At 49.7% G+C, this 13,673-nt stretch overlaps 1 protein-coding gene and 1 long non-coding RNA gene across 4 annotated transcripts in view; one reads left to right on the top strand and one right to left on the bottom strand.

Annotated features, from left to right (window-relative positions):
• Positions 1-13,673, bottom strand: part of NUDCD3 (NudC domain containing 3) — a 74,891-nt gene that overhangs the window by 47,982 nt on the left and 13,236 nt on the right. The window lies entirely within an intron of this gene.
• LOC309665844 lies at positions 5,835-13,144 on the top strand. Its single transcript, XR_014266730.1, has 2 exons — positions 5,835-11,554; positions 11,855-13,144. It is a non-coding gene; the product is annotated as an uncharacterized lncRNA (long non-coding RNA).

Below are 13,673 nucleotides of genomic sequence, written 5' to 3'. Positions count from 1 at the left end.
ATGATTGCACAACCTTGCAAATTTACTAAAAACACTAAATAGCATATGATAATAGGTATTTTATGATGTGTGAATTGTATCTCAATTTTTAAAAACTGTGTGTGTGTGTGTGTGTGTGTGTGTGTGTGTGTGTGTGTGTGTGTGTTGTGAGCATGGAGGAAGGTATGCAAGAATATACTTCGTGGTATATTAACATTAGCTACAGAATTAGGAGGAAGAGTTTACTTTTAAATATACTTGTAATTCACCTATTATAGTGGCCAAGTATTTTCTAATGTTAAAATGATCTAAAAAAAGAAATAGCAAATGTAATTTTTTTAATTGGAAGGAAATTCAACAGTATAGTAATACTGATGGAACTTGAATAATTTTCTCTATTTTCCAAATGTTCTAAACCCTGCCTTTATTACTTTTATAATTAATTAACTGCTTTCCTAACTGCCACAAGCTATAACAAACAGTGGCAAAGAAAATGCCATTCCTAAATGCAACACAAACATTAAAAACTTGGATATTAATTGAACTCAGGATACATGAAATGTGTCTATAATCCTCCAGGGCAACTTTCTGTAACTGAATTTAATGAGAGAAGGAAAGGAAGCCGTGAACAATGCAATGATACACCTGCTTTTAACAGGGTATTTAATGGGAGTATAATGATAACATATACTGCAAGGTAATATGCAGTTTTACCATAAGATCAATTAAAGACCCAAAGGGGTATAACACAGAACTTGATCAAGTCACAGTAAAATTCATTTTAAAGAAATCAAACAATATTAAAGAACAGTCTCAAGCCCCTTGTACACAATGGAATGGAACATCCAACCTACGACTTGAAAGGAGAGAGAAATTTCTAAAATCTAACAACATAAAGGAAATCACTGAAGACAAGATAGATGTGGCAAACAAACTCCCTGCACAAAGTTCAATGAATCAACTGGAAAAAGAAGCGCAGCAAATAAGAACACACATTAAGTTTTATTTGTGAAACTCTAGAGAAGGGAAATACCCAGATTCCAGGTACTGGAGTAGTTAACAGAAGGAAACACCAACGGTAAATCACTGCACAGAAAATGTAATCTTTCTTATAATTAAAGAAATGCAAATTAAGGTGTAAGGTACTGTCACACATGTTTAACTGAAATTTAAAACTTGTTTGTTATCCATGATGACCAAGTAGGCCTGTCCCAGAAGAGGCAAAACACAGAGAAATAGGAATGTGCTCCATCCCGTCACCACAAGACTCTCTACAGACAGCGTACCAGACTCTACCACAAGCCCTTTTTAAAAAACCATCAGTATGTGTAATATTCACCACCACCAAAGCTATACTAACCACACAAAAAAACCTTTCACCACTGATGACACCTGAGGCTTCAAATCTACCTATACTCACTCTCCCCAAAGGACACTAACAAACCAACTACCTCCAAGAAATAGAGGAAAATATGACTGTGGCGTGAAAATAAAGGTGAAAAGGACCTGATGCTTTAACTTTGGGGGAAAAAAGAAAAGGGAGATCAAAAGTTTAAGTCCTGGATGGAGGATGAAACAACTGCAATTTACACTGAATTCACAAACACCACAAGACACTCCACATGAAGTAATTCCACGACCCAACCTGTGACTGTTATACTTTTCACAAAATTTGCAATAAGGGATTTCAGTTTTCTTGGAAAAACTTTCAGTCTTTGTTAAAGTCTATTTGAACTGCATCATGATTCTTTTCCACACCCACACGTCCTAGGTGGCCCCAGACAGCAGACCCAAGGACTAGCCTGGCCGCAACCCTACCCGTCTCACAAGCTCCTTCAAGGCTGCACCCTCCCGGGGAAGGCCCTGAGCACACGCAGGGCCCTCGCGTGCCTGCCCGCCTGCCGCCACACAGGCTGGAGGACCGGGAAGCCCCCGCCCCTGGCTCCCGGGGCCCCGCCCAGCACACCCTCGCCAGGAAGCATTTTGGATGTCTAAGGGAGCTGTCTGACCTCTTCCTTACACTCATCACACTGGACTACAGCTGTCTGTCCCCGTCCCCACACCGTGAGCCTGCAAGCACCCCCTGTCCCCCCAGCTCCTACAGCAGGGCCTGGCACAGCACGCAAGAGACACAACACGCCTGTCGGACACGAGGGGGAGAAGGGCAGGCCCGTGCACAGACACCTCCTCTAACATCAGAGAGGCCTGTGAAAGGAAGAGGCGTTGCAAATGACCGGGGTTTCCCGTCACTGGCCTGATTGATTCCCACCCCTGGGGGTGTGTGGGAAGGCAGAGGACGACCCACCCCCAGCACTGAGGGTCAGGACCCGGCGCCCACAGCTGTGAGTGCATACTGGGCCATGCTCTGAATAGAGTGTGGCCATGCCTTTAGCCCCAGCGGCCGGAACAGAGGAAACTGAGGAAAGGGGAAGCCTGGGAGCCAAGCCCAGACAGGTGGGACAGGGCGGCTCCTGGGGGCACTGCCACCCTCCTCGGCAGCCGGCCCCGAACCCGTGACCACATGGAAGCTGTCCACACTTGCGATGAACAGGTGATGACAGGACAACTTCTACAGCAAGCAACATCAGTGCTCAGACCAGTCAGCTGCGCAGGCAGATGTCCGTGAACAGGTGGCCTCCCTAGGAGACTTTCTGTAGCATTGTAAAAATAAAGCCACACACACACTCCCTGGGAGAGAGGGAAAGACAAAGAGAAATGTGTGTTACCTCCAGATCCTTGAGCATATTTCAAGTTACTCAGTCAAAGAGCTGAATATATTTTGCTTACAAACAACATTTCACAAATTGCCCTAAAATTTCAACAAAAACTAATTTCCAGGGTTCTAGTCACAGTTACTGAACAAATGTAACCTATAATAAATTAACACACATGCAATTCACCTGCTAAAATCCTCTAATGGTCATGTCTCCAGGAAAAGTCCTAGATAAGAAAAACTGATCAATATATAAGCTTAACTTCTAGTGGAATAAAGAAACCTTAAAGCAGATTACTCCGCTTGTTTGAATGTACATGAAACCAGGCAAGTCCTACTTGATGGGCAGCTCTCAAAGGGAGGGACACCGTGGAGTGTTGGAGGGAGCAGGTGACGCTGGGCCCTATGCACTGTCCTCTGACCCACACCCCTCTACACGTCCCTCTAGACAGCAGGCAGGTGGCAGTATGTTTATAATTAATCTGAGCCTGGAAAAGAGCTCAATTTTAGATACAAACCCTAACAATCTTTTGCCTGGTCTCATCACACTGTGAATTTTCCAGGCACACAACCGTGTGTGAATCTGTTTGATTCTGGGCTCTACTGAAAGTTAGTCACCTTTTTGAAAACTCATGACCAGCACAGCACTACTGAAGTGACACTGGTAGACTTCACCTAGAATAGTCAAATGCAGTGGCACAAAATATTTCTTACAAACATGGAGCATGGTCTGGCACGGTTAAGAAGTTTAGGAGGAAACCTAGTTTCCACTTTTTAAATAAATGAACGCTTAGCAACTCTTCAGAGAATCACCTCTTGATATAAACTTATGGGTCTGAAAAGCAACACAACATAAGGGGCTGGCTGTGAGGCTCCAAGCCACACAGCGTTTCCCCACAGACAAAGCCACCCGCCGGCCCTGTGCCCCCGACGAGCAGCGCGCACAGGGCTCGGGCCACGCTCAGGGGACGCTGCGGCTCCATGCAGGACAAGTGCCGCATGCAAATGCTGTGCCCCCAGCATCACAGAACGGAGGGCTGGAAGGACCGCAGAGGTCACCCAGCACAATCCCCTCATCTACCCCGGACAGAACTGTGACTCGTCCACAGGCACACAGCTCTGCCAGCGCCTCGTCCCTGACCCAGGCGCAGCAGTCAAGCCCGCTCAGACACGTTCGGGGGGTAGGTGCTGAAGCAGTGCCTCAGAGACACCCTAAAAGAGGGAAGTGAGGGAGCTTTTCCCCGGCAGGAGCGCCGCTCAACAGGTGTCTCGCGGCCCGTGGGACACGCCTTCTGGACCATGTGCGGACCCCGGCAGTGTCACCAGTGCCTCAGGGAGGGCCAAGGCTGAGCCAAAGGCTCACATCCCCTGGGGCTCAGACCTGTCAAGTCCTCTTGCAAAACACGGTCCCTGCAGTTTATAACAGATGTCATACGGACACCTGAACAGCCATTTCGGAAATGGGAACACTGGAGCCACACCTCACACGTACAAAGAGAGCAAATGGATCAGAGGCACAGATATAAAAAATGACACCACACAAGGGTTATTTTACAGAACTATAGAAAAAAAGCACACAAGTACCACAGGAAAATGGGTGAAATCCTTCCTGAAGTCAACACAGGGAAAGCTTTCTAACTCAAAATCAAAAAAAAAAAAAAACTGATAAAGTTTATGACACAAACATTTTAAATATTAAAAAACACTTTTGCTTGGAGCAAAACCTATCACAAGCCAAGTCAAAAGATAAACTGGAGGAAAATATTTATAATATATTACAGATAGAGGTCTAATTTCCCCAATATAGAGAGCAAGCTCTTAAAAGCTGAAGTAAAAAAGTAACAAACCCTAAGAGAAAAATGAGCAAAAGACATAGAGTATTCTCAGAAAAAAGATATACAATCAGCCCTTAAATGCGTGACACTACGTACAACTTCACACATGATAAAAGAAATAAACATTAAAACATGAGCGTATCTCATCTTTCAAAGCGTAAAGATTCAAAAGCTCGGCACACAGTCCACTGCCCAGCTGTGGGGACAGGCTCGCAGTAGGAATGCAGACGGCACAGCCTTAATGTAACTGGCTTATCTAACAAAACCACGGACACACACATATGCAGAGACTGTAAGGGAGTGGGTGGCACACAGAGGGAGCGCGTGGGGAAACTTCCAGTTATTTCTCATTTGGGAATATCTTGTTCTGGGTGGTGATTCACGGCACTGCTCATTTGTAAAAATACATCAGACTGCACTTGAAAACTGCACCCATAACAGATGTGTGTGCTGTGCCACCCTGGCTAAGGGGGCCCGTCTCTCCGAACCCCCTTCCCCAGGCGGTTCTGAATTAGAGTCGGCCGGAAGCTGCCCGTGGATGGAAGTGAAAGCTTCGAGGGGGCAGCAGCCTCAACTGTGAGACAGGCCCAGGGTATCTGGTGGGCTCCAGCTCAACCTCATGACTTACAGCTAACTAGTATTACTTCGCCTGCCAGTGGTTGAACAGACCACCATCAGGCCTGCAAGAACCACTACTAAGCAGTATGTGGCTAAATCTACCAAGTATTCCAGGGGCCTTCCAGGTCTGGACCCAGGTGAGCTGGTCAATAGGGACAGTGGGAAGATGACGGGGTCGGGGGGCCCTCAGCAGCGTGCAGGGGTGACCCCAACCCCTCAGCAGAGATGGGGGTGAGCCCTGTGGTGAGATGGTACCTTGCTGAGCAGGTGGACGGAGTCAGCGCTGGTGCCCAGAGCACTTCCCTCCCCAGAACCAGGAGAGCAGGCCGGGCTGCGCGTGGAGGGGGCAGTTCAGGCAGGATAACCTTTTAGGTTTCTGACTTACAACCTGCTTCGGATAATTAGCTGCAGGGCGCACCCCTCAAGCCCATGTCGTACTTACGCACACGAATGAAGTCTGAGATGCAGAAAGTGACACATGCTGGGAAAACGCCCCCGAGAGACTTCAGGGAGGCCCGGCCTGGACAGCGCCGGAGCGAGCGTGCACAGGCCACAGAGGCATCAGGGGATGAGCCGAGCCGAGGACGGGGGGGGGGGGACAGCGGGAGACGCCCCCCTGGGCAGAAGTCTGAAGCGCAGAGCGTGGGGCTCGCAGGAGGAGAGGGACCGGAGAGCTTGGGTCGTGAGACGGGGCTGAGTGACTAGAAGCTTTAGGGAGGGAGCGAGGAGGCCACCCGGCTTCAGGGAAGTATTTTACATACCTGCATGAGTGTGTATGAGACTAAGTGGAATGGAGAAAGGCCACGGACCGAGCAGGAGGCTTCAAGCCCCGGTCTGCGTGGAGGGGTCAAAGATGCAGAGATGGACCCAGCTCTGGTCTCTCCCAAACAAGGAGGGCCAGCGCGCTGACGGCAGGACAACAGAAGGGCCACGAGTCCACCTCCTGCCCCCTTCCCAACACATACAAAATCTGAACCAAGTGGCACCCAGCCCAGAGAGTGTGGGGACATATCTGGTGACACCCGGGAAGTGGAACTCCATTCCTGCAGAAGAGCAACCAGCGCAGTACACCCTAGGCCACCACCTAAAAATTTCTAGAGACCAGGTGTGGAACAGTGACAGCATTCACAGACAGGGTGACAGGAGTCTCAAGCACAAAAATGAACACAAAATCAGGAATCACCAAACCCTGAGAAAAGCCAGCTTCCCAGGGCGGAGGCCACCAAATTCTACAGGGAAAGAAGTGCTGCTGAGAGCCACAGAGGGAACCGGGCACCAGGATTCCACAACAGACACGATCACCCTTCCAAGTGATGGGAGGGACACTGCACTCCAAAAAATCAACCAGCCATCTGAGAAGCTAAAACCTGTGATCACTGAAATTAAAAAAACAAAACACAAAAGGTGAGCTCCAGAAAAGTAGTTGCCTCTGGGAGCAAACTGCGATCCGGGTGGTCAAAGGGGGCCTGAGATTTGCCTGTGCTTCTGAGTGTACTCTTTAACTATTGTGTAAATTAAAATTAATGAAAAATTTCAAAGAAATATATTTTCTGGAAGAAATAAATGAGAACTTAGTACTTCTACAACCTTTCAGGCTCCTCCAAAAAAAAGAGTCCCTCAAGGTGACAGCAGGCCGATTAGGAAGGAAAAGGCCCCGTGGTCTAACTGATTTGGTAAATGCTGGGTTAAATCGCACGTTTCTCTCTTCCAGGTCCACCAGGTGACGGTGCCACAGCGCAGACCAGTGAGTCACTGATGCTTCAAGAACGCCTGCACAGAAACATTCACGACTGGAGATGCCCAAATCTGTGTGTCAGCTTTCATTCTTTTTTATTCTGTGAACCAAAAGCCTTTTGGAAAAAGGGCAACGCCCACTCCTGGGCTCCTGGACAGTCTGCGCCCCCTCATTCATTTTCCTCAGTGAATACACGTTACTTCGGAAGACATTTTTAGGACTGTTAGAATCTCATAGTCTGTTTAGTCACTGTTCTCCTCTAGTTCCATGAGAAACGAGGCCGACGGAGCAGAGAGAGTCACTGAGCACAGTTTACACAGAGGAACACGCCGGGTGGCCGCTCCAAAGAACACAGAGCACCGAAGAGGACACATTTATAAGGTTCACCGTGTGAAAAAAGCCAGGGACGAGCAGTGCACACAGCGCGCTGTGCCCCCAGGAAATCAACCCGAAAGGCAGGATGGTGACACGGGGAGGCTGTGCGTGTGGGAGCGTGGCTGCGTGCGGACTCTGTGCTCTGCTCACTTTTGCTGGGGACCTAAAACTCCTCTTAAAAATACAGCCTGTTTTTTAAAAAAGTAGGGGAGAGGAGCACATAAGCACCCCCGGATCCTCACAGAGCTCCCCTGTGGTGTCCCCGTGGTGACGGGCTCACGCGGGGGCCTCTCTGCGGAGAGAACAGGGAGGTGGGGTCATGGTGACAGGAGGACGGATGTTCGATGGCCCCCCTTTCTGCTACTGCCATCTCTCTAATTATCTGCATGCGGCATTTTCCGAAACACCAGTAAAAAAATGGTTTTAAGGAAAAAGGAAGTTCTAGGGCTAGAGGGGTACAAGGGAGACAGATCTAAGTAAAGGCTGCAGCAGCAAAATCAAAGGTGCTCGGCCACAAAGCCACAAAGTGGGGAAGAGACTGGCACAAGGAGGCAGAGTCTGTAAAGAAACGACCACGGGACCCAGGGGCACAGCCTCTACCCTGCAGCCAACTGAGACTGCAGCGCCCGGGGCCACCCTCGCTCGCAGGGCTCTCCCTAACATCCTTCTCATCAGATTTCAGCCTAAACCTGAAAACTGCTGTTAACAGTGAGATCTACTCTGTGTCGCTGAGAAGGCACTGCCAACCTGCTGGAGGACAGGGACCACATCCCACATCCGCTGTGTGGCAACCGTCCCCCTCCTTCCTGATTCTGAGCTCTGGGAGGTACTTCCATGAGTTTTACTGCTTTTGTTGTTTGGAGAGTTTGGGACTTTTCTTGGGAAGGAGAACAGACTTCTTTCTGTTCTCTTATTCCGGACCCAACAGAGTGGGCAGGGGTGGGCGGTCCCACGAAGCAAGTTAGGAAACCAGTCGTCACTGCACCGCGTTGTGCAGCACCCATCCTGCCAGGCATGTAGGCACAAGGGTCATGGGGTCAGCATGCAGGCACTGGGGTCATGGGGTCACCCCGTAGGTACCAAGGTCACAGGGTCAGCCTGTGGGCACCAGGGTCACAGAGTCAGCAGCACTGCCTTCAGAAACAAGAGGCAAGAAGAGACCTGGAAGTTTGTTCTCCTGGGAGAACATGAGCATCTGAAATGACATTCCTCCTACTTTATTCAGCTTTCCCCAGGGACGCCCAGAAAATGCTCGACTGTTTTTAGGTCACAGCTAGTCCTACCTACCCACTTACTGCGATGCTCCAGCAGCAGCAGAACAGAAAGCTCTCGGGGAGCCTGTCTTCCTGCCCGGGGACAGTGGCGGGGGCGGATCGGGTGCCCAAGGCACAGGGCTTCATGGGGGGACCAGCCCAGACCTGTCTCCCACCCCTCCGGCCGTTCCCCCGCAGAGAAGATTCTGTCTAAGCATCTGGGGGCTCGTGGCCACCACTGCAGAAGACTAAGGGGCGCTGGCTGGTTTCCTTCCGACTGCCCCCCTCATCAGCCCCCAGGCTGCACTTACTGCGAGCCCCACCCCACCCCACCCCACGGAAGAACCGGCCAAGAAAGGCAGAAAGGTTACGCCAGAGGAGGAGGAGAAGTTCCTTCCAACCCCACACGTGACAATGCCACCCAGAGATGAGCGATGAGCGTGGCGCTTGCTGTCGGAAGCAGAACGTACTGATAGAACCAGGACTGCTCCTTTAACTGGGGACAGCGAAGCGCCCACTCCTCTCTCCCCGCATCCTTCCAGCTGTAGAGCAGCTCGGGAACAAGGAGGCATCGGAGGCGCTGCACCTGCCCCAGCCGGCCAGAGGCCCCACCGGGCTGGCACTCCCAAACCCCACATGCCCCAGGCCCTGAAACAAAGCTACACAAGTATTCATCCCATAAACACTTGCTGAATGAAAGCACCCAACTGAGCACTCAGCCTGTACTGACCACTCCCATTTTACTCTCTCTTTTAACCCTCACAACAACCCTTTAAGCTGAGAATCGTCACCCCTACCTGACACGTGGGAAAACTAACGCCTGAAGGCCAGACGGCTCAGCAAGGTCTGAGCTGGCATTTGAATGCAGGGCTTTTGACTCCAAGATTCACACTCTTAATCCATACCATGAATTTTTTAAAAGGGGGGAAAGAAAACTGGAAGTGAAAAGTTGGGCAGGATGGTTTCAGAGGGTAAAGTAACCAGGAAATGGGCATATAACAGGCCTAGAAGCCAGGACACCTGGTGCCTAGATCCTTGATTTCAGACCATTCTCCAATCAAAAGCCAAGGCCGGGGACTTCCCTGGTGGCGCAGTGGTTGAGAATCCGCCTGCCAATGCAGGGGACACAGGTTTGAGCCCCGGTCCGGGAAGATCCCACATGCCGCGGAGCAACTAAGCCCGTGCGCCACAGCTACTGAGCCTGTGCTCTAGAGTCCGCGAGCCTCAACTACTGAAGCCCGCGTGCCACAACTACTGAGCCTGCGCTCTAGAGCCCGCGAGCCACAACTACTGAAGCCTGCACACCTAGAGCCCGTGCTCCACAACAAGAGAAGCTACCGCAATGAGAAGCCCACGCATCACAACAAAGAGTGGCCCCTGCTCACTGCAACTAGAGAAAGCCCGTGTGCAGCAACAAAGACCCAATGCAGCCAAAAATAAATAAATAAAAAAATAAAAAAATAAAAAGCCAAGGCCATTTGGAGAAAAAGCCGACTTCACAGCAGGATGACACGGAACATCTTGTGGTGCAAGCACGCAGAGAAGTGCTCAGAAAATGATGCGAACGTGTCAAAAGGACAAGCCCATTTGAAGGGCACCCTGAGCAACAACGCAAGACAGTGGGGCCATAACTATGGAGTCAACATCTGTAAGGGCACAATGACACACACAAACAAGTGCATGAATGAGTGAATGAGTGGAGGAGAAAGAAAAGCCATTCCTAGCAATATAATCCCAATTAATAAATGTAGAAAGAAGGATATAAACAGGAAATCGCAATTTGGCAGACACCACAGCAATAATTGTTTCAGGCAAGAATAATCAATGGTTGCTAAGATTAGTGGGCAAAGTATGAGAAGAAACAAGATATTTAGAGTCTCAAAGTATCTCCGCACAAGACACTTATTAATCACAAAAGGGAAAATAGTAACTCTTTAGCACAGAAGAAAAGCAGCCACTGCGGCAGCCTTAGCCGGTCACAAGGAAACATCAGACAAAACCACATTGAGAGACATTCTACCAAGGAAAAAAAGAAGTCAGTACTCCTTAAAAGGGTCAAGGTCATGAGAGACAAGACTAAGAAACTGTGCCAGATAGAGGAGACTGAGGAGACGTGCACCATAATGCAGTGACGACAAAGGAAGCGACGCTGGCCCAGGAGAAAGGACACTACTGGAACGATGGATGAAACTGGAACAAGGTCTTCAGATGCGCTCACAGCAGCCCCTGGTTACAGGAGGCACGGACATCTGGCATACTGGGAGAAGGATGTATGGGGTCCTTTGCATGATTTCTGCAACTTTTGGGGGCAGATCTTAACTGTCTAAAAATGAAAGTTTTCTTTAGAGACCACAAAATAAATAGACCTTGAGAGTTACATGCGAGAACACGTGGTGGCCCTTGCTCAGCTAAGAAGGACTGGCCCTGTTCCATCGCATTGTCGAAGCCACGGACCTGACCCTCGAGAGATACTCAGAACCCAGGCTCACAACCAACCAGACACGCAGGACTCAGAGCTGAGTCATCCGAGACGTCCTACTCCAGGGGTTCTCGAAGTGAGCCTGGAGATGAAGCCACCCGTGCCCCGCAGCCCTACGTCAGCCAGCTGCTGAGCCCCCATCTGTGTACACAGAGGTCTTCCCCGGACTCCACTTACCCACAGGAGGGCAGGCTCCCTGGCTTAAGAAAAAGAGACAAAAAACTCAGGCCTGCTCCCGCTCCCTTGCAGTACAGGCTACAGGGCCCAAGGCCCGCTCAGACCAGGACTCCTGACTCCCAGTCCTGGGTTCTGTCCCTAGAGGGTTCCTCACCACCAGGGAAGCTGAGTGCCTGGCCCTCAGTACAGGGACAGGGAAACGATAGAGGCCTCAGGGCTCTATGACCACACAGGGCTCAATTAGGGAGTTTACAGAACACTGAGCTGCCCTAAAAGAAGACAGGGAGGAACAGTACATAGACAGATGTGAAAGCCCTAACTCTATGAAAATTCAAGAAAAACTGAATGTTACTGGATAATGGAATTCGTTAGATATGTTAAAATTCAAAGGTTTATCATTTTTATTTATTTATTTTTAATTTATGGCTATGTTGGGTCTTCGTTTCTGTGCGAGGGCTTTCACCAGTTGCGGCAAGTGGGGGTCACTCTTCATCGCTGTGCGCGGGCCTCTCACTATCGCGGCCTCTCTTGTTGCGGAGCACAGGCTCCAGACACGCAGGCTCAGTAATTGTGGCTCACGGGCCCAGCCGCTCCGCGGCATGTGGGATCCTCCCAGACCAGGGCTCGAACCCGCGTTCCCTGCACTAGCAGGCAGACTCTCAACCACTGCGCCACCAGGGAAGCCCAAAGGTTTATCATTTTTGAACATGACTTTTAATTTGAATCACTCATTCACTCAGCTGGTTACTAAGTGCCAACTATGCCGCCAGGGACGTTCCAGGCACTGGCCACACAGTGGACAAGATAAACAGATCCAGGTGCACACAGTGACAGAAAAGCTGCACTGTCCCTCCATCACTTTCTGCCGACTGCCCTCCTCCTGGTTTCCCCGGTGAGAGAACTAGCACGGAGGGCTAAAGACACGAAAAAGGCAGTTTACACGGGGACACACGTGGGAGCCGCCACCCGGGGCCAGAGACAAGGGTGCGGTCTGAGCCAGAGGCCAGAGAAGCACCCGCCACAGGGCGAGCCAACCACAGAAACAGAAACCAGGGGACAGGTCAGGAGTGTATCCCAAAGGAAAGGGGTGACGAGTGAGCTGAGGACTTCAGGGCTGGACAGCTGCAGGGAGCAAGCGAAGGGTGAAGTAGTGGCGCATGTGACGGTGCAGCGCGTGTCACCACTGGCCTCCCTCCCTCGTGACAGGACTCTCCTGGTTGCCTTGCTCGGGCCTGCACCCCCTGGTCACACATCCCGCTCTCCTGGCCCCCTAGGCAGACGCCCCCTCACCTCATGTACAACCCCCCCCAGCTCTCAATCCTTGGGCCTCTTCTCCATCTACACTCACTGCCTCGGTGATCTCATCCAGTCTGTGCCTTTAAACCCACTGTATGCCGATGCTTTTCAAACTCCCACCTCCAGTCCTGCTCCCCTGGGACTCCACCTGCATGGCTCACGGCTTCTCAGACCTCGAAGACCCCGCTGCAGCCAAAGCCTAACCTGCCAGCCTCAGAACCAGCCACCCCCCACCCCTTCCCTCTGCAGCTAATGTCAGCTCCACACTTCCAGGTGCTCGGGGCAACACATTTTGAGAGGGAGAAAAAAAATGAAGTTACATTTAAAATTCAAAATATTAAAGATGTATTTATTACTAAATATAGTTGTCACTAAAATACTATAATAAAAACTGAAGGGGTTTCCCTGGTGGCGCAGTGGTTGAGGGTCTGCCTGCCGGTGCAGGGGACACGAGTTCGAACCCTGGTCTGGGGGGGGGGGTCCCACATGTCGCAGAGCGACTGGGCCCGTAGGCCACAACTACTGAGCCTACGCATCTGGAGCCTGTGCTCCGCAGCGGGAGAGGCCGCGACAGTGAGAGGCCCGCACACTGCGATGAAGAGTGGCCCCCGCTCGCCGCAACTAGAGAAAGCCCTCGCACAGAAACGAAGACCCAACACAGCCAAGAATAAATAAATAAATAAATTTATAAAAAAAACAAAACAAAACTGAAGAGTCTATATTCCTAGAAAATCCAAGAAAATGAACAGAGAAACTATTAGAAAACAGAGAATTCAGTATCGGTGTACAGGGCTTATTGAATAAAAACATTAAAATTCTACAGAAGAACATAAAACAAGACTTGAATAAATAAAATATACCCTTGTTCTTAGACAGAAAGACTCAATAATGTAAAACTGTCATTTCTCTCTAATTCAAAACAGAAATTTAATGTATTCCCAATGAAAACTTCAACAGAATTTTCACATGGAAAAATTTTCCAGAAAAGTCTGGGGGCAAGGGATTAAACACTAGTCCCACCAAGTATTAAAATGTATCATAATGAAGCTATGGTAAATAAAACAGCTTGGTACTGGCAAACAAATAGAACAAATGGTTTAGTATCTATGAATAAATGGAATAGAAAAGGAAAGAAACACACAGAAACATACACAGAGCCAATCAGAACCCAACATATGTCACAGTGAATGGCATTTCAAATAAAACCAATGAA

Source organism: Balaenoptera physalus (assembly GCF_965194825.1).
Source record: "Balaenoptera physalus genome assembly, chromosome: 8".
Taxonomy (NCBI): Eukaryota; Metazoa; Chordata; class Mammalia; order Artiodactyla; family Balaenopteridae; genus Balaenoptera; species Balaenoptera physalus.
This window is presented reverse-complemented; position numbering and strand designations above follow the sequence as displayed.